General features: G+C 36.2%; 1 protein-coding gene and 1 long non-coding RNA gene across 2 annotated transcripts in view; one reads left to right on the top strand and one right to left on the bottom strand.

The window, feature by feature from the left end:
• The window catches only part of LOC138238428 (uncharacterized), an 87679-nt gene extending 78530 nt beyond the window's left edge, over positions 1 to 9149 (top strand). Inside the window, exons 3-4 of the long non-coding RNA XR_011189457.1 lie at positions 5319 to 5394; positions 8487 to 9149. This is a non-coding gene — a long non-coding RNA (uncharacterized lncRNA). The remainder of the gene's footprint in view (positions 1 to 5318; positions 5395 to 8486) is intronic.
• The window catches only part of LOC102690192 (pro-neuregulin-3, membrane-bound isoform), a 424542-nt gene that overhangs the window by 163346 nt on the left and 238217 nt on the right, over positions 1 to 22979 (bottom strand). The window lies entirely within an intron of this gene.

The raw sequence follows: 22979 nt of genomic DNA, 5'->3' as shown, positions 1-22979 counted from the left end.
CACACGATTGCAGCCAAGCCACATAATTATTAGAGTTCCTTTTCTCAAGCACACAATTATACTTGCTAAACCAGCAATTACTGTCACATGTTCACAAGCCATCCCCTCTTCTTGAAAAATAAACATCCCACAGTCAGTCAGTGCTGTCACCTGAAGGGGAGCTGTAATTAGCTAGGCTAATTCGTCATTCTAGGTGAAGTGACTAGAACACAGGTAGGTGCCTGAATGTGTCTTGATTATCCCAGTTGGAATGCAGCTAAGAAAAGACAATTATGTGGCCAGGGTGAGTGGGTGGACTAGTCACCAGGCAAACATACTGTACTGTCTTTACAGTACAGTACAGTAAGTCACTTTTCCTTTCTATAGATTTAATTGAATTGCATGGATTAATCAAGAATGAACTGCATCTCGAACACTATAGTTTAGGTTGAAGACCGTTGAGCACCACCTTTTGGTCCAGTGGTTTGGTTATTTGCTCTGCTGTTTTGTGATGGAAGCAAGGATGTGATTTTTGTATTTGCTGTGTGTGCAGAATGGAAGACTTTATTGTGTCTGAGAAATGTATTTTATTTTTCTTCCAGAGGTGTCTTGAATCATCCAATCCTCAGTACACAAGATATTCATGGATTTTATGTCTGGCAGCCTCCCAACATATACCGTTAAAAAAAAAAAACAGTCCTGTACAATATCTCAGAAAAAATAGGGGTGGGGAGCATAAATATGCAGTACTTCAACAAGAGTCAAGTGACAGGAGTCCAGGAGGATGTTACTGTCACATTTTTAAAATTAATTTCTGGAAAATTTATTGGGATCAATAAGGATTTAGAATCCTGCAGGATTTTTTTTTTTGCAATTTGTAAAGTTAGTAATGCATGCTGGCCCTTTCAGCTATGCTTTGTATTGTATAGTATGTAGAATTAATTCTCAAAGATAAAAAAAAATAAAGGTGATAAAACAGCAGAGATAACTAATAATTAAATTAGCACATGGTAATTTTGTATTTAAATAGTAACGATCAGATCTCATGCTGTACATTATGAAATTAATCTAAATGCAAAACAATACAATTAATAAACTACTAATGTTTAAATTGTAAACATTAACAAAAGAACAGGTTTCTAGTTCTAAGTACTGTGATAGCATCCTGTGTTTGGAAACATACAGTATTTGGAAATATAAAGGGAGGACAGCATTCTGATAGACTTCGTAATAGCATTCCAGGGTTTCACATAGCGGCCAATTCACCACCCTGAATTGAGGATGGGATTATGGGATGAATAAAAGCCCATAAAGGTCAGTTATCTCAGAAGTGAATAACAAAAAAGTATGCCTTTGAGTTAAGTCTAGAACAACTTTTTAAAATTTTACAACATTTTAGACAGATCTAATGTCAGGATAGTAGTATCACAATTGCAGGATTTAAGGTGTTCAAATAACCACGTGGATGAATTCTACTTATTCTGCAGCCTGTAAAATACAGGTATTGAAATACTTACAAGTAACTCATCTATACAAAATGCATTGACAGGAAGAAGAACATACCAGCAATATCACATAGCAAAAAGAATGTAACAACAACAATTTAGCATATTATAGCTAAAGTTGAACTGAAGCCTGTGATTTGGTGTTACTGTGCTCACTCATGTAAAACCTCCAGTTCTAAACTTGAGAGGAAAATTATTCTCAGAGACACACTGCTAGGTTCTGCATGACATCTAATGATTACTGTATGTGCACTAGTGCATCCATGAAAATATTCCACAGTGGATGGTTGAAAAGTTAACTAAGTTTATACCATATGTTTTGTCTGTGTGTATTTGAAATCAAAAGGAGGGAAAAAACACCATTAGTAGAATTGGATCTTAGTAGACCAATCCATTTCGGGTTTTGAAAGTTGCAATCTCTTGTCCAAATCATGTCACAGAACCAGAAAAATGTGGATTTTATATATTTATTTATCCAGTTGTCCATCAGTGTAAATTTAGAATAGGTTATGAAGCAGAAATTATCTGTCATTGGCTGATATACGAGAGTCTGCAGCTCATAAATCATGGAATGGCTCAAATTTCTATGCAATAGGAATTATATTTCACTCTTTAACACAGGGTTGTGGGAGGCATTTTAGCTTTTTTTCACAAAGAACCCAGTTGCATCCCTCCATGGAGCACAGTGGTTGAGCCAGCACTATGGAAGATGACTGGAATTATGTAGTGATTGATGCAGTGATGAGTGTGGTGACATGTTTGTCATTATTTCCTGCCAATTAAAGGAGCCCTTGAGGGCTCAGGGTAATTTCCAGCAACCAGGATGCGGTGCACTTTGCAAAATTGCAGGGCAATATTAAAGAAACGCTCAGTTCACAATAATCTTGACACTGCTGGAAAAAACACTTTGATGGCTCAATTATGTTTATGCTCTGATATAGGGATATCATTCCTTCAGAATATGCACAGTACATCAAAAATGATACAAGATATGATTTAGTCCTTCACTCACTGCTTGAAAGATCACCACTATTGTATGTTACAATTCTTCGAGTACTTGGAAAATAATGGCAGGCTTTATTCACTACCTCAGTTATAGTCTGGACAAGGAAATAGAACAGGTAGATGCTACCTTCCTAAATCTCTTTATTCAATCCTAAGAAATAAGTTTAATCATTTTAACATAAGGATTAAAGAAACAAAATAGGCTCTGTCTTGATAATAATGCCATTGACAGTTACTGGTTCCTCAAGAAAAGACTGATTGTTCTATTTATTTTAACTGTGACAAAGTGCCTAGAGATAGGAATGTTTAATGTGAGAAATTAATATCTATTTACAATGATAGTAAATAGACCTGTCCATGGTTTTCTAATTATTTATATAATAGAATGCAAGAGTTTACGCATACAGTAGTGCCATTCTGTATTACTGTCCTAAAAGTGTAACTGTGTAACTTTGAGTGTTTGTTTGAGTTTAAAAAAAGAGTATGTAGTGGCTGGTTTGTCTGTCTAATTATCTGTCGCAACTTGGAGAATAACACACAAAAATGCTCTAAAAATGTAATCTTGGTTCCACTGGACAGTAATGTCCCATTAAAAATCATGCAAAAAAAATGTTCAGTAAGTTGAAAGCTTCAGATTGTCTTGCAACATTTTTTTTGGAGGTACTGTACCTTTAAGACACATAAAAGACTTCAAGACTTCAGTGCTCAGGAAAACCAGGAGACAACTGAAGATTTTGAAAACATGCAGAGCTGTAACAAATATTAGAGAAAAATTACTGATTGCAAAAATTCTCCAAAAAGAATTTCAAAACTTTCTAAAGTGTATCATGAACTAGTATACAGTATAAGAAAAATCACAATCTTACATGTCATTATGAAAGAATAATTTGTTGCTAATTAAAGTTACATACAAATATAAAATGCCATATCTCATCTTAAGTAAAATGTTCCCTGTGTTCCATATTCTTTCCACACCATCATATGTGAGATTGAATGCATGAATGTGTGTCCAGCAATGGATTGTGTCACCTACAAGATGTATTTTTACCTTGTGTCCTTTTCCTGAGAAGTTGTGCCCCAACATATTGTGGCCCTCTGAGGACTGAGTAGTTACTGAAAACGCAAGGATGTTTTTAAAAGGCATTCAAAAGCAACACTGCATTTGCTTGCAAGGAGTGTACTGCAACTACACAGTCAACCCCGAGAAGCACACTCTTAAAACAACAAAACAGCAGCTCTTCATAATAAAATGCAGCCCCTTGCTTGGCATAGAAATTTCAGTTCCATTTGAAAATACAGATGAGATCACAATGGGTCTCTATGACTGAGGCCAAAAATCACATGATTACCATGTGAATCACATCATATTCCTTGCTTTGCACAGCTGGTTTCAACCTTTACTTGTTAACAATAAAACGCATGATGAGTGGTCTCATTACTGGCTCTGCAGGCAGAACTGTGACATAACAAGGATTCATGTCATTGGAAAAGGACAAGGTTAACTGGAAAAAAATGAATTATTTTTTGCCAGTAACTTAGAAAAATAAAAAATATAATTGGAATTCAACTGGTGGCACACTGCAGTACTGACAGCAATGCTTTTTGCTGTCAAGTGTTTTTTTTCAGTGCTCAAAATCCAGAATCTCATTGATTTGGAGAATGAACCCTACTGTATGTGTACGTCAATTCAAATTATTCTATATGAGAAGTTGTTGCTGGGAAGAGAGGAGGAGATGCTGATTTTAACAAAATAACTGTACCAATCAGTGATCTACAACAAATGGTAAACAATAGATACATCTGTTCATTTTCTAAACACTTTCAGCAATAAAGGGGTCACAGGTGAGCTGGAGATTCCTGCAGGCACAAGGCAGGATACACCTTGGATGGGATTCAAGTCTATCCCAGGGCACACATAGACACAACCATGCATTGACTCATACCAGTACCAATTCATCCAGAAGCCCATGAGCTGGAACACCTGGAGTAAACCACCATGAACACAAGGAGAACATACAAACTCCCCACAGATAGCACACCAAGAATTGAACCCGGGATCCCACCACTGCAAGGCAGCAATACTACACCACCATGCTGTCCTAACAATAGACACTGTTCTCCTTAAATAATGTTTGACTGTTCTAAAGTTCTAAAGTTTCTTTTTTTTCTTTTAGTTACATCTTCCAACTCTGAACAATAAAATCAACTGTGATTTGAAATATGGAACAGCTATTCAGAAAAAAACAGCTGTTATGAAAGGCAACGGTCACAATGCTTCCTTTTCAAACAGCTGCCAATTCTACAAAGATGTAACAGATAATGTATTTTAAAGTGCCCTAAAAGAAAAAGGAAGAAGAAAACAGTGTTGAAGTTGTCTTTTTGTTGAAAGATGAACAAAACAATCGCATAGTTTCTTTAAAACATTCAGAAAAAACATATTATCTCCAAAAGCATCCTTAAACTTTTGTATTTCAAAATAAACCACAGCTATTTTAACCAAATGTTCATTTCTCTCATCGGAATTCTAAGCTCAAATTCCAGCAACTACAATCTAGTGCTTAGTTACTGGAATACTAATGTGGTTGGCAAAGTAAAACCATCTACAATAAGTTTTTGGAACAGTCTGGTGAGCAGCTACATAACCATTAATCCTTCCACATTAAGTAATTGTGAAAAAAACTATTTGAAACAAAACACCTGTAATTGTAAATATTTTTTTATTGAGCTAAATAACATACTGATATGCAGGTGCTTTTTGTTTGAGAATGAAAGAGTTGTTTTATTGCCAACATTTACCCATCCATTTTCTAACCTTTTCTTCCAATTTAGGGTCACAGGAAAGCTGGAGCCAAGCAACAGGTGGAAGACACTGTACATCTTGGGATGGGACATCAGTCCATCATAGGTATTACCAATATATTCGTCTAAACCATGTTATTTCTAATCTAGTGAATCTAAATTATAGAGGAACTTTAAAAGGTAACAAGATAAAGCTAGTATCTAATTGACAGCAGGATCTCCTCCACCTGATCAATTAGGTATAACAGAAAACACCTTTCACAACATGACTGGGAGATTGTTTCAGGTCTTAATGATTTCTTGGGTAAAAAAGTATTTTACCTTAAAGCAGTGGTTCTCAAACTTTTTGGACCAAGTACCACCCCTGATCAAACCAAAGCATCCAAGTACCACCCACAAGTCATCTACTCATAGGAACCCCAGAATTTCTCACTGACCACACTCACATACACATATACAGTAATAAATATTATAATAATAAACTTTATCTGTTATAGCGCCTTTAAAGTGGCTTCTCAAAGCACTTTACAGAAAAAAAACAGGAACAACAACAAATAAAAATAAACAATAAAAAAGCACCATTTCAGTGAGAGGGGTGAGCCTGTTTAGTCAAGCAAAGCAGATGTGAATTCATTTTTCGAGCCTTGATACAATTCACAACAGAGTCTAACAGATTTTAAATTGTCAGGCATTTTCTTGACTGCAAAGGTCTCGCGGTGGATGTTGCAATGTATCCATTAATTTCTGGAGCAACCTCTCTAATTCGTGCAACTACACGGCCTGTCATCGCTCTAGCACCGTCTGTACGAACTCCGACGCGTTTTATCCAGCCGATGCCATTCTCTTCGATAAATTCATTCAAAAGCTGAAATATGTGCTCTCCTGTAGTTCCTGTTGGTAGCAGTTTACAGAACAGAAAGTCTTCATGGGACGTACAGTACCCTCAAACTCGTATCTAACTTAAACAAGCGAATTTGCCAAATCAACTATAGACTCATCTAGTTGGAGTGAAAAGCATCTTTTCATCTTAACGCGCTCTACCAGTGTACTTTTGACATCATCCGCCATTTCAATAATTCTATGAGTGACTGTGTCTTTTAGAGGGGGCAGCAGGTCAAGCTGTTTAGCAGCTTTTTCTCCACACATAATACATGTCAGCTCTTTTGCCAACAGTAAATAAGGTTAATAATAATAGTGTGGGGCTTATATGCTATAGCAATCCGCAAGCTTGCATTTCTCCCCGTTTCCGTTTCAGGAGTCTGTCTCAGAAGTTAAAAGAAGTTTTTATTTCATGAGCATGGGAGCAAAACACGGAGACGCTTGGTCTATTTTTCTCAAATTAACCTAGAACAGTTCTTAAATATTTTTCTGTTATCTATCACGCTTTCCTTTGCTCACAGGATTGCCAGCATTCCTAGCACGCATTTCTATGCATTCCTGTGTTTACAGCATTGGCATTGTTCCAAACTCACGCACATTCTTCTACCTCTCTATTTGCTGGAGATAAGTTTTATTAAATACAATTGGTCACTTACGTTTGTAGCACACATTCCTATAAAATGGAATAGAATTACATTGTAGCTCTGTGCCCACTCAAGTATTAGCGCGCTGTATCGTAGTATGTAGGCTATGTATTCAACACGTATTAAAATAGAAAATATGAAAACCCGTCCCGATTTTTTAGCGCACACAACAAAGTTCCAGGGTCATATGCGTACCAGCTGGCTGCGCTCAGCATACCAGGAGTGGTACGCGTACCACAGTTTGAGAACCACTAACTTAAAGTTTCATGCATAAACTTTGTGTTGGCATCGAGCTGGAACTAGCTGCGTCGACCTTTTGTAATGCCTTTGTCAATACCAAATCCAATGTCAGCTCAACTAAAGAGGCTGAGTTCTTTATAGCTTTCTGTATATGAAATTTATTTAAGATTAAGAATCATTCTCTTCTTGTATGTCCAGAAAATGTGAGCTCTTTCAGTAGTATTTTTGTAAACCAATTACTGCAAGATGAATACAGAACTCTGAAAGACGTCTTGCAGGTGTATTGTACAGACACAACCTTAACTTTGCACTTTTTAAATCCTCTTAACTACAGACTACTTTTCTTCTAAATTCTCTGTATTCATTGCAGGTTTCATTTCACACCTCTCTATACACCTATCCTGACTTCACACCTCTTGATTGGTCTCTCTGTCCCCTGCTACCGCCCTTCGCTCCTCCTCTCTCCCAGCTTTTGTTCTCCCACGACATCACCTTTGCTTACTGCCCTGTCTTTTTCACACCTGAAATGTTGTTTGCTTTCTTCTCTTTTCAGCATAGAATAAACCTAATACTTGTTCCTTTGCAGCCTAGGCATGCTGACGCAGCAGCTGAACTTTTTAAATTTTATCCATTTAAATGTATTCATTTTTGTAAGAGCAGAACTTCCATACAAAGAGATTTGTTTTTAGAACTAAAGAGAGACAGAGAAACTCACAGAAAATGTTTTTTTATTCTCATACTTTTCCTTATTACCCACATGAAGCACGTCATTTCAAGCATTGCATTACCAAGCTGTCTTCGCTATAATAGCATTTTTTTTCAACGTACACAACATTCTCTGCCTGGACTTTACTTATTCCCACTGTCTATAGAATAGGAGCCCTTTGTGATTGCTTGTAATTGAGAAAATAATTTGCATTTTAATTAGTAATAACATGAGAAACCTTAACAATCTACTGTACTTTAAAGGACAGAAAAATATAAATGTTTTGTATGTCATTAGGTACATTTGGGGGCTTAGAAGAGGAATCTACACTGTTAAAGGATATGTGTAGTGTCAGAATGTATCAGGTAACACTGTGATACAGCTGCTTACCTGACCTCTGCTATGACTTGGACAGTCTAGTTTTGTTCTTTGTAGCCTACGGTAGAAACAGAAGGAGAAAGACTCTCTGGCAGTCTTTCCCCACTTCCCGGAATATCTCTGTAAACAGAAGTAATGGATGCACGGCAGTCTTTTCCTAAGACTAAGCTGAATTGGCTCATAATTTTTTGTGACATAATCGGTGGTTGGGGCATGAATGCATTTCCATTCTTTGTGCTACCCGGAGCTGCATATAAACTCCCTCGAATACAAACGAGGAGCTCTGCAGGGAAACACACAACCGGCAGGATTTTTTATTTTTTTTTAAGAAGGACTCTTTGTCTTCATTAGGTGTTGTTTATTCCTGCCTGCCTGGAAGCAGAGCCATCACTCGGGAGCTGGGAGCTTGCTTTCATTTTCATACCTCACCAAACGCTCTGAAGACAGCTGGCGGTCTAAGCAGGATGCTAAGGGGCAGAACTGGGGAGATCAAGCCATCGTCCATCACCTTCCATCTATTTATGTTCTGGTATTCAAATCACCTCTTTAGCATATAAACCTTTTTTATCTCCAGAATCGTTTCATTAGCATGTGTGGGAAGCTCGTCTGGGACCAAAGCTGCCAAGGGGGGTTGGAGTGCATTTTGAGCTCTGTACTGATTAAGACAGATCCCCAGCTATGTTAAATAACTGCAAACAGTCTGATAGAACCAAACTCTAGTCTGTCTGAGGACTTCTCAATGAATCACATCTGTGTCCCGCACTGCTGTTATTAAGGTGACAGCATGAAGAACTCTTTGCCTTTCCCTTCCTAAATGATAGATCAAAGTACTTCTCTATAGTGTTTCAGTATAATTGTGAATATAATTATGAAATCTTCTTACAATAATAATAATCCATCCATTATTAGAAAACTGTTTATTCCTGGTAGGGTTTGTGGCAGCACAGAGCCTATCACAGCAGAGGCAGAATCTCACTCTAGATGTTACCCCATCAATATAATAATAAGATTATCTAGCAGTAATCTGTATATCAACAACTGATGATTTAAACAGATTTGTGGTTCTGTATGTCAGCCAAAGGACAGTCTACACAGAAGTTTAAAATCTTGCTAAGTATGACACTAAGAGAGGCAACCTACAGTACAATCCAGGGTTTGAATCAAAACTTTCTGGTTCCTAACCCAATCGACCACATAGTCCACTGTCTAATGCCATGTAAAACAAGCTTTTACAAATTTAACATGTTTAGAGTAAGTTTACAGGTCATGTGTGTGTTAAGACTGGGTTTAAAAATGATTAACACATTTTTATTCCATAGTAGGGTTAAAATTCTAATAATAACAATACAAGCCAATGATTATAAAGGGAACAGAGTGCTTAATACTTTGGTGCTGGCTAAAGATCACCACTGTCATAACCTCCACCCCAATTTATGAGGAATGAACCGGGGAGATCTCTGCATTGGTTTAGTTAGGGTGGGGGGAGGGGGGCTAAAAACATACATGTATTGTTGAGGGCAGCCAGCGAATATTTACAGTATACATCTGGGAAGCATAGTAGCATGGCGGTTAGCACAGCTCCCTCAAAGTGATCATTTCTGGGTTTGGATTAAGTCTGGGATACTTTCTGCGTGGAGATGCTCTACCCTTGGCCATGTGGGTTTTTGATAGGTGCTATGGTTTTCAAAGACATGCGAGAAAGGTTAATTGTCAAGTCTTAATTGGATAAACTGTTGATTCACATCTACTGTAGATCATGGCTTAGCCCCACCTTGTCCTTTATGCTTCCAGGACTCTGGGTTTCTGTGACCACTACCAGGATTAAGTGGTTTTCTGATTATGTTTGAATTAATGGATTATTTACCATGTCATCTACTAAAAGTTATTTTACTTCGAATGTGGTTTGAAATGCACTCTTCAATGCTGATTCTTTCTAACCCTGAAAAAAAATAGGGTTGCAGTTCCCCTTTAATTTAATTCTTTGTATACTGTTTATAAGCCACTGATCTGCATTTAAGTTTTGTTTCTATATTAATTTGATATACTGTATATGTGTGTGTGAGTACTGCAGTGCAAATGTTTAGTTTCTTCCTTGTTGGACAGAATGGACAGAAATGAAGCTGAATCCAGGACTCTGTAGTTGTATTGAAGGATTGATATCCTCCCTAACAGGCACCCATTGAAGCCTCTTTTTATCATTAAAAGTGGCTGTCGAATCCCTTACTTAAATCTGTTGTAACTGTGATTCTAGCTCAGCATAATGCTCATCTTCCACAATTATGGATTCAGCATTACCAGTCAAACTGGGTTCATGAAATGTGATTATAACAGTATGTGTACTTAGAAGAAAGGCCTTTTTTAAAACAGAAACCTTTAAATGGCATAACCTCATAAATCAAGAATTATTTCAACATTGCAGGTTTATTATCTGGATATGAACATGTGTACACAGTCAAACCCTAAGCCCAGAAATGTGACAAACATAGCAGGAATTGAAGCATGCCATCACACATTGTGTGAAAATACAGCAGTGAAGATATGCTACTGTATGTTAATGCATTCCTTCTATGTTGAGGTCTTAGCTATCTAAAACAATTATTAGTTAATAGGTCAAAATTTATTTTCCTAGGTCATTTGCATACTGAAGATCAAAGGGACAGTTAGACCCCTCAGAACCAGATTTCAGGCAACACTGCAATGAGATGGATGGCTAACCAAATTCTTCCATTCAATTTCTAACAGTTTTATCCAAGGTTAACTAATTTTCTAAGGCAAATTCAATCTTTTGGTCACATAGTTTTAAGCCAAGAATGGGGCACTAAAAAATGTACACAGCAAAACACCATCAGAGAAAATCAACTCTGTAAGTTATTAAATATTTTATAGACTACTAATTACTGTGTCTTTTGCTCTGTTTCACCCTACCTTCTCTTATGTCTGTCACTTCACCCCCTTCTCTACCGTCATCCTTATGTTTGTCTCATCTCTTTAGAGATACTGTTTAACTCATTTTGCAATGAGAAGTGAGCTCTTTAGTAAAAGAAGATACATACACTTCCTTCAGTTCTGATGGAATTTCACCTCTTTTTTAAAAAAATATTTATTTATAGAAAGAGCACTTTCTGTTTTGAATTGCACTGGGGCTTCGTAAATGCAAGGAGACTTTAGTCAAAAGGCAGACTCATTTGCATATATTTACATCTCATTAGCACATCAAACTGGCTGACTTGAAAGAGGAGCCTTGATTAGAAACGCCAAGAATATTTTACATCTCCTTTAACGAAGGCTCACTGAAAAGAACAATTAGAAAAGTTTAACCTTTGGATGAAAAGAGAATCACCTGAATGATGGCAGTGAGGGTATGAATGTGTATTTTAAGCCTGTCTACACACGTATATGAGGCTGTATGTACAATATGTGTGTGTACAGCTATGTTCATACAAAAATCTCAAAGTAAAAAATACAATAAAATATCTGCAGCCTACTTGCCCCTAGAGGTCACCAACAAATGTGATCAGAGTCAGGTTCTCAGGGTTGTCACCGAACAGATATTTTTCAATGTCAGAAAATGTCATGTTTTTTTACAGGTATTCATTGCACATGTTGGCTGCTTGCTGCACAGTCTTGTATAGGACATATACCTCTCTGAAGAAGCTATCACTTTGGAAAATATATGCACAGTGCGTTAGATCAAAAATGAAAGTGATTTTTTGGCAGAGAACAGACATGAGCTGAAAGACAGTGACAGAGAACATATGCTGCGGTTTTCATTGGTTTTTGACCCAGTGCAAAATTCACTGCCATCTTCTGGAAGCTATTATTATTACAAATAAAGTTAATACAGATAGAGAAAACTTGGAAGGATATAAAATATTTTTTGCACTTAAATAGAACTAGTAAATTTAATGCAGTTTTTCTGGAGAAAGAACGGTCTCAAGACCAGCTCTATGTAAATCATGCTTAAATGTAACAGACTGAATTCTACATATTTACTAAAATATTCAGTAGTTCACCCTGTATTAATTGTTGCCATATCAAACAACAGAAATACATTTAACCTAAATGTACAATTGTTGAAGCAGACTAATTTAATTGTAAATCATATTCAATTGTTGCACCATGAAAATGCCACAGATCCACACAGGTGGCTCCACAAGAGTGACCATAGTGTTTTAAATGAGATCTGTTGTCAGACTAGATTAACACTCGTAGACTAACAGCACATTCTACCTGTATAAGAAGACTCCAGTAGAGTTGTTGCTCCAGTAGTGTTGCACTGGAATCATATTGAAGCAGGCCTTTGGAGGGACTGTAATTCAAATTATCTGCAGTATTTGTGTTAACTGGAAACTCCACAATTTACTAAATGTGATCAGATAGCCCTACTGTAAATCATTTAAGGTTATAAAACACTGGGGCAAACCCACATCTCTTACTCATTTTCCACATGATACTAAATGTTTTGAAAATAGTAGAGTGCCTATATTTCATTCAATAGTGGAAGGACGAGAACTGCAGGTCTTTTACTAGGGGTGAAAGCATTGCTATTTCAGCCTTCCAAAAGATGCTATTTCAGCCTCTGTAGCTCTGAAAGTTTGGGATATGGAATATCTGCAATTTTAGCTGTTGTCTCATGTGAGTGCTAGGGTATTATTTAAGGAGGTGGAAACTGATGAAATTGTTGCTGATCCACTAACATGGGTAACTTGTTAACGCAAAAGTCAATTTATCTACCTTAATGAAACCCAAGACAATAAATGCAATCAAGAAGACTCAGCTGTTCCCAATAAATTTGATGTAAATCTGGGAATAACTGCAACACATTCCTAATTGCATATCAATGGTCTGCCCCCACCTATAACTGTTTATGCAATTTGTGGTTTATGCTCACTCAAAATAACTTGATAGAACCGTTTCCATTATGAATGAAGAACAATCAAGCTATCTGAGGTATAATGTAATGAGATTAGAGTGCGAAGTACAATTTATATGCTGATAATATTGTTTTGAAGAGTCTGAACTTCACAAAAGGTCTAAATATATTTTCTAAAACAGTGTAATCTCTTTTCATTCTGTCACACCAGTGAGGCATGCTTGTGTTACTCAAGCTTAAGGATGGGCTTCTGATAGCAATTGGTAAAGGATATTTCAATGTTGTCCATCTCTTCATCACTATTATATTCTCAAAGGCTGGGTTTTTTTCAATAACACAGGAGAGTTTTCTCAACCATTAAAGAAATCACAGGGTATACAAGCATATAGCTGATTATTCATTTCTGTACTTTAACCTAACAGTCCCATAATGTACGTTTCTACTAACCTACTAGACTTACATTAAAGCTGTGTGCTTTTATATTGATTTAAACACGTTGTATAGGCTATTGACATTTGTTACAGCTGTGATTCAATGGAACCATCTGACAAAATGCACTGAAAACATATTATTGGGTACCCATATGGCATATTTTATGTTATGGATAAAATGAGCAGTGTGTATTATTTTAAAATAAAAAATCTGTGTCTATACTTCTACTTAAAACAATAAAGGTAATAGAAGCCCTCCCTGCTTATCTAAAATGTGCTAATTTAAAAACCAGACAAAGATTGTGATACAATAAGATGCTTAGATGTTTCCTTGATTTGTGTGTTTGTATAATGGTACTGCTGGTGATAAGCTTCTAGGCTACAAAGGTGAGAGGATGAAATCTGTGGACTCTGATTAAAGGACCGCCTCATGTTCTTAAGACCTCTGTCCAGAGTACAGGTTAAGTCCTTAAATTAAGAGGGGACTATTTTGAATCTAGTTTACTGTATGTCATCTAGATGCAAATGGAATTCACCCACCACTGCTGGTGACCTATAGGAACAAACAGGCTGCAGATATTTGCAGTGTTACTAGTGTCGGGGGGCAAGTGTATGTGCACAGGTTTTGATTTTCTAACAGGATGATGGATTCTCCAGTTTTGTCCAGTTTTGTCACAAAATTTATAATAATACTGTACCTCATTGTGGGCTCAGAACTTCAGCAGCACATTCTGTTGGGCTATAGTTATGTGAGACATGTACAATATTTGAGTTGCACTGCTTTTCTGTTTAGAACCTCTGCACCCTAAAATTACACCCTGTCTGTCTTATCAATGTGAAGATACTCACACGTACAGTAAACTGTACGTTTTCCTTTCTTTCAATGCTAGCATTTTACTGCTGCAGTATTTTGTAGTATATTTTTTGTTCTTAGATTTAGTTCAAATTAATAAGTCAAGGGCATACTGTACCTGGAAATTGCAACCCAGCTCCACCTCCTGCTCTCTGTCTGTGACAGCTGCATGAATATGTTCAGTGGCAACCTGTGCCAGTTTCATGAATCATCCTCAACCTAGCTCCATGTGAGAGGGTTTGCTGTATTGTATGGTGAGCTTGGCTCACGTCCATATGACAGCCGACTGACTCACTAAAAATATGCCTCTGATCATGTGTCTCTCTGGGTAAAGAGATTCATTAAGTGGAACATCACACCTGCCCTATCTACCTTTTCAGGTTAAGTCCAGTTTAAACAGAGACAGAACATCTACAGTATGCCCATCATCTTACCAACAAAACAAGTAAAGTATAATAGACAAGTCACAGCTGTCAATTTCTGTTTCAGAATGATCTTTTTGAGTATAACAGCCTATAGTGAAAAATAATGGTTTGCCGACCTGTCTTGTGTTCATGGAAGTTGATGAAAACTGTGTGCAAAATATTCATTTTGCTAGTTTATTGTAATTTTGTCATTATTTACATGTTCATTACTAATTACAGAAAGTTCTACAATTGTCTAAAAGTCTAACAATTTATTGTAATGTAGTTTTCAATCGTTGTATTGAAAACTCACCCACCTGAACTTGTATCCTATTGGACAGCTTGTACAGACTGTTATTTGAGAGAAACACAAATTTAGTATACAGTACTCTCAGAATCAGGAATAACAAGCACTAGTGTCAACAAATCAACTTAGTTTCACTAAATGAATTAATGACAAAGAGAAGCTCTCTTAAAGACAAACTGTAATGCAAGTAAGTGCTATCGCTGGGTTAAATTGAAAAGAAAATACGCAAATTGTATTTTTCACATAACATGCATGGTTTGTACTGTAGCTACAGTTCTTCTTGAAATATGAAAGCAAAATGCAAGGTTACAATTGTGAATCTGATTATATATAAAATTGATTATATATCATTAATACAAACTACTAGAATAAAATGAGAGAATCATGGAAGTACTGTAGCATTACACGTGTATTTCAGAAAGATTTTCTCTTTTTCTTCCTCCTCTGATGGTCTCCTTTTTACCTTGACAACAATGTCATAGTGTTGTTGATAGATATCTGCTCTTTTATAGTACTCCTACTTTTCTAGTGTTTCTGTCTTAAACCTTACTGTCTTCGGCACTAAAGGAGACAAATGTTGAAACATTAATTCTTTAACAATTTTTTATTTTGTGATTTGAATCTAACCATGAATAACAAAGATTTTACAGCTTAAGCGATGGAATCAGGGTAAGCAAAAAGTCAAAACAATTGGAATTACAATGAATATAAAGTCAGACTTTGATTCCTAAGAAGTCTTCTGTGCTCAAGTGTTCATATGCGGTTATCAATATGGGTAGCAAAAACCACACAACATCAAAATTCTCACTTGGATTTATAGCATGGGACAAAATAGGTTGCATTTAATAATGATATGCTACAAAAAATAAAAAACAACCTTCTTGATTACAAAAACTTAATTAATTGTAAAATAATAACCTGTTTTTGGAGAACTGTAATATTTTCTGTAATATTAAAATCCCTCCCCACAACTCACTAATGTCTGTCAAAAAATTGGAAAAAAATCATTTTGAAAAATGTTTAGCTCTTTACATTCTGCAAATCATCCTCACCTGCAGGAGATATGTCTGAAGACAATCATGGCATCCTATCCCTCAGGACAGGTTTTAAAAACAACAGAACATTTAAAAACAACATTTACAAACAACAGAAGAATGGAAACCTAAAAAAAACTCATTAATATTTGTTTTCTTCTCTGATCTAGTGCCTATTATGAGGTGATTTCAAGAGAGATAGCAGCCCTTACACTTAGTTACAAAAACGCAGAGGAACTGCAGTCAATGTCTATAAATGAGAAACAAAGTTGTATCTTTGAGAGTAGTCCTATCACTAAACGATATCACCCTAAAGCACCATTCCACTTGAAATGTAGTTGCAAGCATTCACATGCTGGATATTTTTTTTTACTGTTATGCAGTAAGAGCAGTGAATCTCCACGGTAAGGTAATTTTGTACTTCTGCTCTTCTCACATCATGCCAGGAATGATGCCTGATTGATTGAGTGGTGTGGGATTGCAGACATATCCCTGCATTCACTATGGGCCCTCCATTAGCCAATCCACCTGCCCTGGGACACACCTCCAGTTACAAAAACAGGAAATTCTTCTTGTAGTGCATTTTGGTTTGAGTGGGGAATTAAAGAGGCTGTTGGAATGAACTGAGTTTATTAATTGAAGCTGAGTTTATGCATGGAGAACATTCCCTGTGGTTCAGGATTTCAGTGTTACTTTCTTCTGGTCCTGGCCTCTGTGTCCCTGACATTTTTGGCTCCGATCCAGGCACAATGTACTACAGTATTCGGCTCTAAGACCTGCCATTCTCTCAGAATGTGTTGAGCTGCTGTACAAGTTCAGTTGACGGGATCCTGGTATTGACAGATACAGAACAATTTTCACAATTTTTTAGATTCCTGCTTTTATTATATCTTAAATGTTCTGTGAAAATGCAAGAATGTAAAGAATTCAAATTGTACATGTAATGCTATAACATGAAAATAAACACCACAACAAATGTCAAGATAAACCTGTATGATTGATGTTCAAAAGGAGAAATCTGAGCATTTCAGATTTTTCAGTATAATTTATCATTTCTTTTTCAAGAATTATTGTAAATAGTTGGACCATTTTTCAGATACACCTGTAACAGTACATGTACCTGTAACACAAGATAGTGTTTTAAACATATGGGAAAGCATATTACGAGAAATTGTTTAAATGAATTGAACTACAGACTGTATTTCCCTGTTTCACATTGTAAGTGAAGTTTATTATAATACATAATGTCCTGTTATAAGATGATGAACTTATTACAGTATGTGTAAATATGATAGTATGTCCACTAAATAGAACACTTGAGGCACTTGTTTTAAAAGCTATGGTGAAATGTAAGCTGTCAACAAAGCACTAATAAAATGTGACGGGTATTCAAATGCCTTCGGAAAGGAGAAAACTGTTCTGACTGTACCTATTTAGATTTTTCAGCCAAATAACGGAAGAGAATACATTTTAAACACACAATTGAAGTAACTTAAAGATTTATAACCAACTACACTAGCAATAGAAATTGGTATCAGAAAAATATCAGTACAAAAAACTGGAACAATTGATAACAGAACATTTGGCAAGACACTTCTTGCAATTTGCAATTTGCAATTTTAAAAAATAAGATGAAAGCTTTAACCAAGCCAGAATTTAATATTGTGGCTAGGTGTTTACTTGCCTAGGGTAAGATTATTGTTTCTTCTAAGTTGATATCAATTTCCCATATCTCTGTTTTATATGGCTGAAGTTTGCAATTATTTTTTTATGTCCATGGTATGCTTGTTACAGATAATTCCAGGTAAAGAGATGCCAGCATCTACACCAGAAGTACAGGTACAGTACGTTCCCCTTTTTAACTTGGAATGGTCATTAATTTTTATAGTTCCCAGTTATGGGAAATCTGATAATGCAAACAACTTTGTCTCACAACTACAGCTTTCACATCAGGACAGGGAGAATGAAGACATTGTACACAGATTTTCCAGATCATTCTGTGCATAATTATTGTCTATATATTAATAATAGGAAAAGGAATACTGCATCTCTTACTGAGCTTTGTGATGCTTAGGAAGGCCACAAGAGGCAATGTTGCACAATAAGCCTGCTAGGCAGACTGTCTAGTAAGTTCAACTGGCAATGTCAGGTATTTGACATTTTACAGCTAGAAGTGGATCAGATGAAAGCTGCCTTTTTTAGATCCAAGCTTTACTACTACTTTAGTGAAGCAAAAGGTGTTTAAGCTCATTGTCCTGCCATTTTAATACAAAAGGTAATGCTACAAGAAGAATGCAACATAACTTTTGGGCCATAAAATACAAATATACTTATCCCACTTTGGAATAGGGGGTTTTAAATGTGATGAGTGTTTTGGGAAATTTTTGAAAAGCAGAAATGGCATAGACAGTTAGATACTCATTGAAATAACCATCAGTTGACCAACAAGAGATGATAACAGTACACACGGTTACACACGTTATAGAATCAAGATCCTGAATTAAAACCACTGCAACCAGGAATAACATCCCTATGCCAGATGGACACCATCTGGTAGGTGATATGGACTGTATCCTCAATCCATAAAGGAGCTGGTATTGGCACCAGAGTTAAATTGCAAAATTCAGCCTCCCCCAGGGTTTTCCAACAACCTGTGTATACATTTGAAATGCCAAAAAAAGTAATTTGCTTGGATAGTGGATAGTGAGTGAATTTAGTTCTTGCTTTTTTCCCAGCATCATTTCAAATGGTATCAAAGATTGTTAGCTATATTAATTAAAAAGTCACTTTTGGATTATTGGAAATATAATATACATGGCAAGACCTCAGATGTAAATCCCTGTCTCAGAAACACATTTGTAATATGCAGCATTCGCATATGCAATAAATCCATTACTGCAAAAGCAGAGATCATTTAAAGATTCTTACTGATTAAAATTCCCATTTTCTTCTGACAGCACAATATTTCAAATTACTGTTAGGAATTTCTCATATATTTCTTTAATAAGGCACAAAAGTGAAAAAAAAACAGACAACTTTAGAATTCAGCAAACATCCAAGTATTATCATTAGTATATGAAGGTTTTGGAAATGGCACAGTTTCTCAGAGTTTCTCTCAAAGACTTGCTATCTAAATAGCAATTGTTAGGAGCTTCATAGGAAAGTCAAGTTGTGGTTCAAACTCCTGATTCTTCAGAATAGGTGAAGCTGCCATAATACTAAGCAATGATCTACTGTACCTTTTCCCTGTCACCAACCAGAAGGGTGCTTCAGACAATGGTTTACTTGGAAGGAAGGATGGACAGGCTTCATCAGAGACAATTAGAAACCTTCTCATATAATCACTGTCCTGACTTGATCTAGATACTGTACAGAATAAATCTACAGTTAGCATCCAAAAGCCAGTAGTTTCAACAGACTACAGTGCAAATAAACTGATAGGTACTGAAGTGCATGTACAGTATCTAGATCAAGTCCATTATGCTACAGATTCATATACTGTAAGTAAATTTTATATGATGATACTCTTCTTCACAGGGTACTCTTGTAAGAAGATTCATCTTCAGGAGAAAAGAGCATCCCATCTCACCAAGCACCAACATACGGATATACTTTATATATCAATCACATTGCATAGTGTTAGACTGACATGACTGGCATGTATAATCATGACTGGCAGATACTGTATGATTACACAGCTTGGACCACAAAATATATAACGGCATATTTTTATCCCTTGAGCTTCTTCACTCATTATTTTTTACTTTGAAAGATCATCATTGAAATATAAAATACAAGTGAGTATTATATTATATAAATATGCCTTTATGAATACGTTTGGACTTACGATTTTGTAAGGTACACTGAGATTTGATGCAGTTACATGTATGACAAATTAAAACTTTTCTGGCTCAAAAAGCAACAAAAACACTGTGCTAAAAGAGGATTGTGGCATGCCAGAAATTGTGAGTTGTTTGGGCCTCTATCATTTCCATATACAATAGATTCACATGAGGTGAAGTAGTTAATTGTGAATTAGTTAGTTATTTTACTAATTGGTAAAAGGTGAGAGCCACATTCCCCATCCGTTTCATAAAGTGTAAGTTTGAACAGTATAAAGAGATTCACAGTGATTGTTCATGTTGGATTGCAAGAGTAAGTTTTCTTTATGTGTATAGTACAGCACTTTGCTTAAACAAATTCTCATTTCACTGTATTTTTTTTCTTTCCATTGTGGCAACAGCAACCCAAGGAAAGGTAGGCCTATCACATGGATATCATCTGCATTAATATGATTTATTTTGTGGTTTCAAAATGTGCATAGGTTTATTTTATGTGCAAGAACATTGTACATTGAACAAGAACATTGTTAACATTGTAAATAACATTCTGGAATTTTTGTTGTTGTTTTTTGCTTCAGCAAAGTTATGTTTTAAGACATCCCACTATCACCTCAGTGTTATAGAACAAAATGCATTGTAGACATGTAGTAAACATAGTTGTTCTGTAAGAAATCTCCCTGTACAAAATAATTTAATTACTGTAACATGTCCTTAATCATTCAGACATAATATTACTTAAAACTCTTTTTTTTCCTTTCCCTCAAAGTAATTCTGAAGTCAAGCAGTGCAGGTTTCAGTTATTGTAGAAAATGGGAAATAGAGGAATTAAAGAAAAATAGACACCATGGAATCGTTTTTTTTCTCCTAGTCTGTAACCTGAAACCTGTAAGTAAGGAGAAAGCAATTGTCTCGAGTCACCAGTTGACATATGATTCTGGACATGTTAATAAACATGTCAAAATCACCTTTCTTGTTGGGTAAGATTGCCATTTAGTTGGAGAAGACATACTCTTCACTATAATTTTATTAAAAGGGAACGAGTCAAGCCTAGAGTTTGAGAACTTAGAGATGTGCAGACTCAGAGGGCTCACAAGGATTTGCTAGTCTTATACAGTTTGGAATTGTTTCCAGGTGTCGAATCTACAGATAATGTACAGATGCTCAGAAAAATGACCAGCTGAGAAGAATGGGACCTATGTAGAGGTGACCTACAAAGCCATCTGCAAGATTTTTATGAACTCACAAAGCAGCAGGCAAACTGCTACCTAAACCGAACATGAATAAAAAGCATGGTACTCTTAATTCACTCCCTTTGATTCTTGTGTGGGCTGTACAGCTAGGATGCTCAGAGTGGTACAGTACAGTATGTGGGAGTGGTTTGAATCTAGGATCCACCTGCATACAATGACAATGGAATCACTTTGCATATCCAGCTGTCTAACATGACATTGCAAATGTGGGAATTGACCATTGAAAAGTCAGTTTCAGTCTATTTCTACATATGCTCTATCGATTTCCCACAAGCAGGATAGCAGTTAATCATCAAAAAACGAAATATTTTTTTCTGAATGAAAACAAATATACTAAACTGTTTCTGAGGCATGGTGCTATGGATGATATAACCTGGGATTATGGTATTCCAAAATTGGTAATGTAATAATTCTTTGTTCAGATCGAACCTGTATTCTCTCTGATGTGCTTCGATTCCTTGGTCATTACAGACAAAATGATATGTCACTGTGGTGTTACCCACTCATCGCACTTTTATTTTGTATTTTTTTAATTCTGAGAATTGTACACTTATGGCAAAATATACTGTAACTTAACTGACAGTATCACTAAACAGTATTTTGTCAGTCAGGTAATTGAAACACTATACAGTATAACTTTGTGGTCTTTTTGTGGTTTACTGGTTGACTTATTTGTGGTTAACTTTGGCAGATCATTGTTTTAACAATCAAAGGTAAAAAGTTTCTATGACTAATCATCATTAGTCATAGAAAAACGTGCTGTGACTATTTAGCAGTGTGGAGAAAAAGTTTAGAAACTGCAGAGGCTGGTCCAACAATTTTAAAAGTGCTTTAGCATCCATAATGTGAAAAGGGAATCTGCATCAAACAACCACATACCTGCTGCAGAAATTCTGGAACTGCCACAGAAACAAATGGAATTGAAGTGATATAAGACAAAATGCATATAAAATTGTGATGAAACTCCTTTTCAACTGCAGATGAATGGCGCCTTGGTTTAAAATGCAATGAGCAGGCTGTTGTCTTGCTTTGTCTGAATGCCTTGGGAGGCTGCATGGTCATTCCTGTGCCGATTTACCATGATTTAAACCGCTGTGCTTTGAGAGGTAAGAATAAGAATGATGTGGCTGTGTGGAAAGCTAATAAAAGGTCTTGTGTCACTGCACAAGCATTCATGCACTGGTTTACCAGGAGTTGCATTCACAAAGTGAAGCACGACTTGCCCAAAGAATTTGGCCTTCAAAGTCCTATTCATTGTTATTTCGGTGTAATTTTCTATTATGGGTTTTAGCAAAAATGTTTTCACTCTAACAATTATTTTTCTTCCACACACACAAACACTAAACTAAAAAGCACACATTTAGCCAAAGCTGGGAGAAATAAAATCAATTAAGAAACAGTGCAGAGGAGCTCTTTGTAAGGGGTTTTCAAGAATGGAACACAGGAAAGGTATGGTCCTGCCTTCACGGTTATCAGCCGCAGCAACTAGTAACCTATTCCACAATTAATTAATTGAACACACTATAAACATAAACAAAAGGTAGCTTACAGTTTCATAATTCCATCAAGTCTTGCACGTAGCAGTGATCACAAGATAGCGTTTTTTAGGAGTGGCATGACGATAGTTTTGGAAAATTATTCTCACTACCAGAAAATCAAGAACAGAAGCTTGCAATCACCCTGCAAACTCTTCCTCATAACAAGCTGCTGCTAAAAAATATTTTCTACCCAGTTCCAATGCACTACACACGACAGGCTGACAGCTTCATAACCGATAACAGACATGAACACAGTGAAGGGCACACCACCAAAGGGAAGATCTGCTACATTACACTTATCTTTATGTCCTT

The sequence above is a fragment of the Lepisosteus oculatus genome, chromosome 4 (genome assembly GCF_040954835.1).
Source record: "Lepisosteus oculatus isolate fLepOcu1 chromosome 4, fLepOcu1.hap2, whole genome shotgun sequence".
Lineage (NCBI taxonomy): Eukaryota > Metazoa > Chordata > Actinopteri > Semionotiformes > Lepisosteidae > Lepisosteus > Lepisosteus oculatus.
This window is presented reverse-complemented; position numbering and strand designations above follow the sequence as displayed.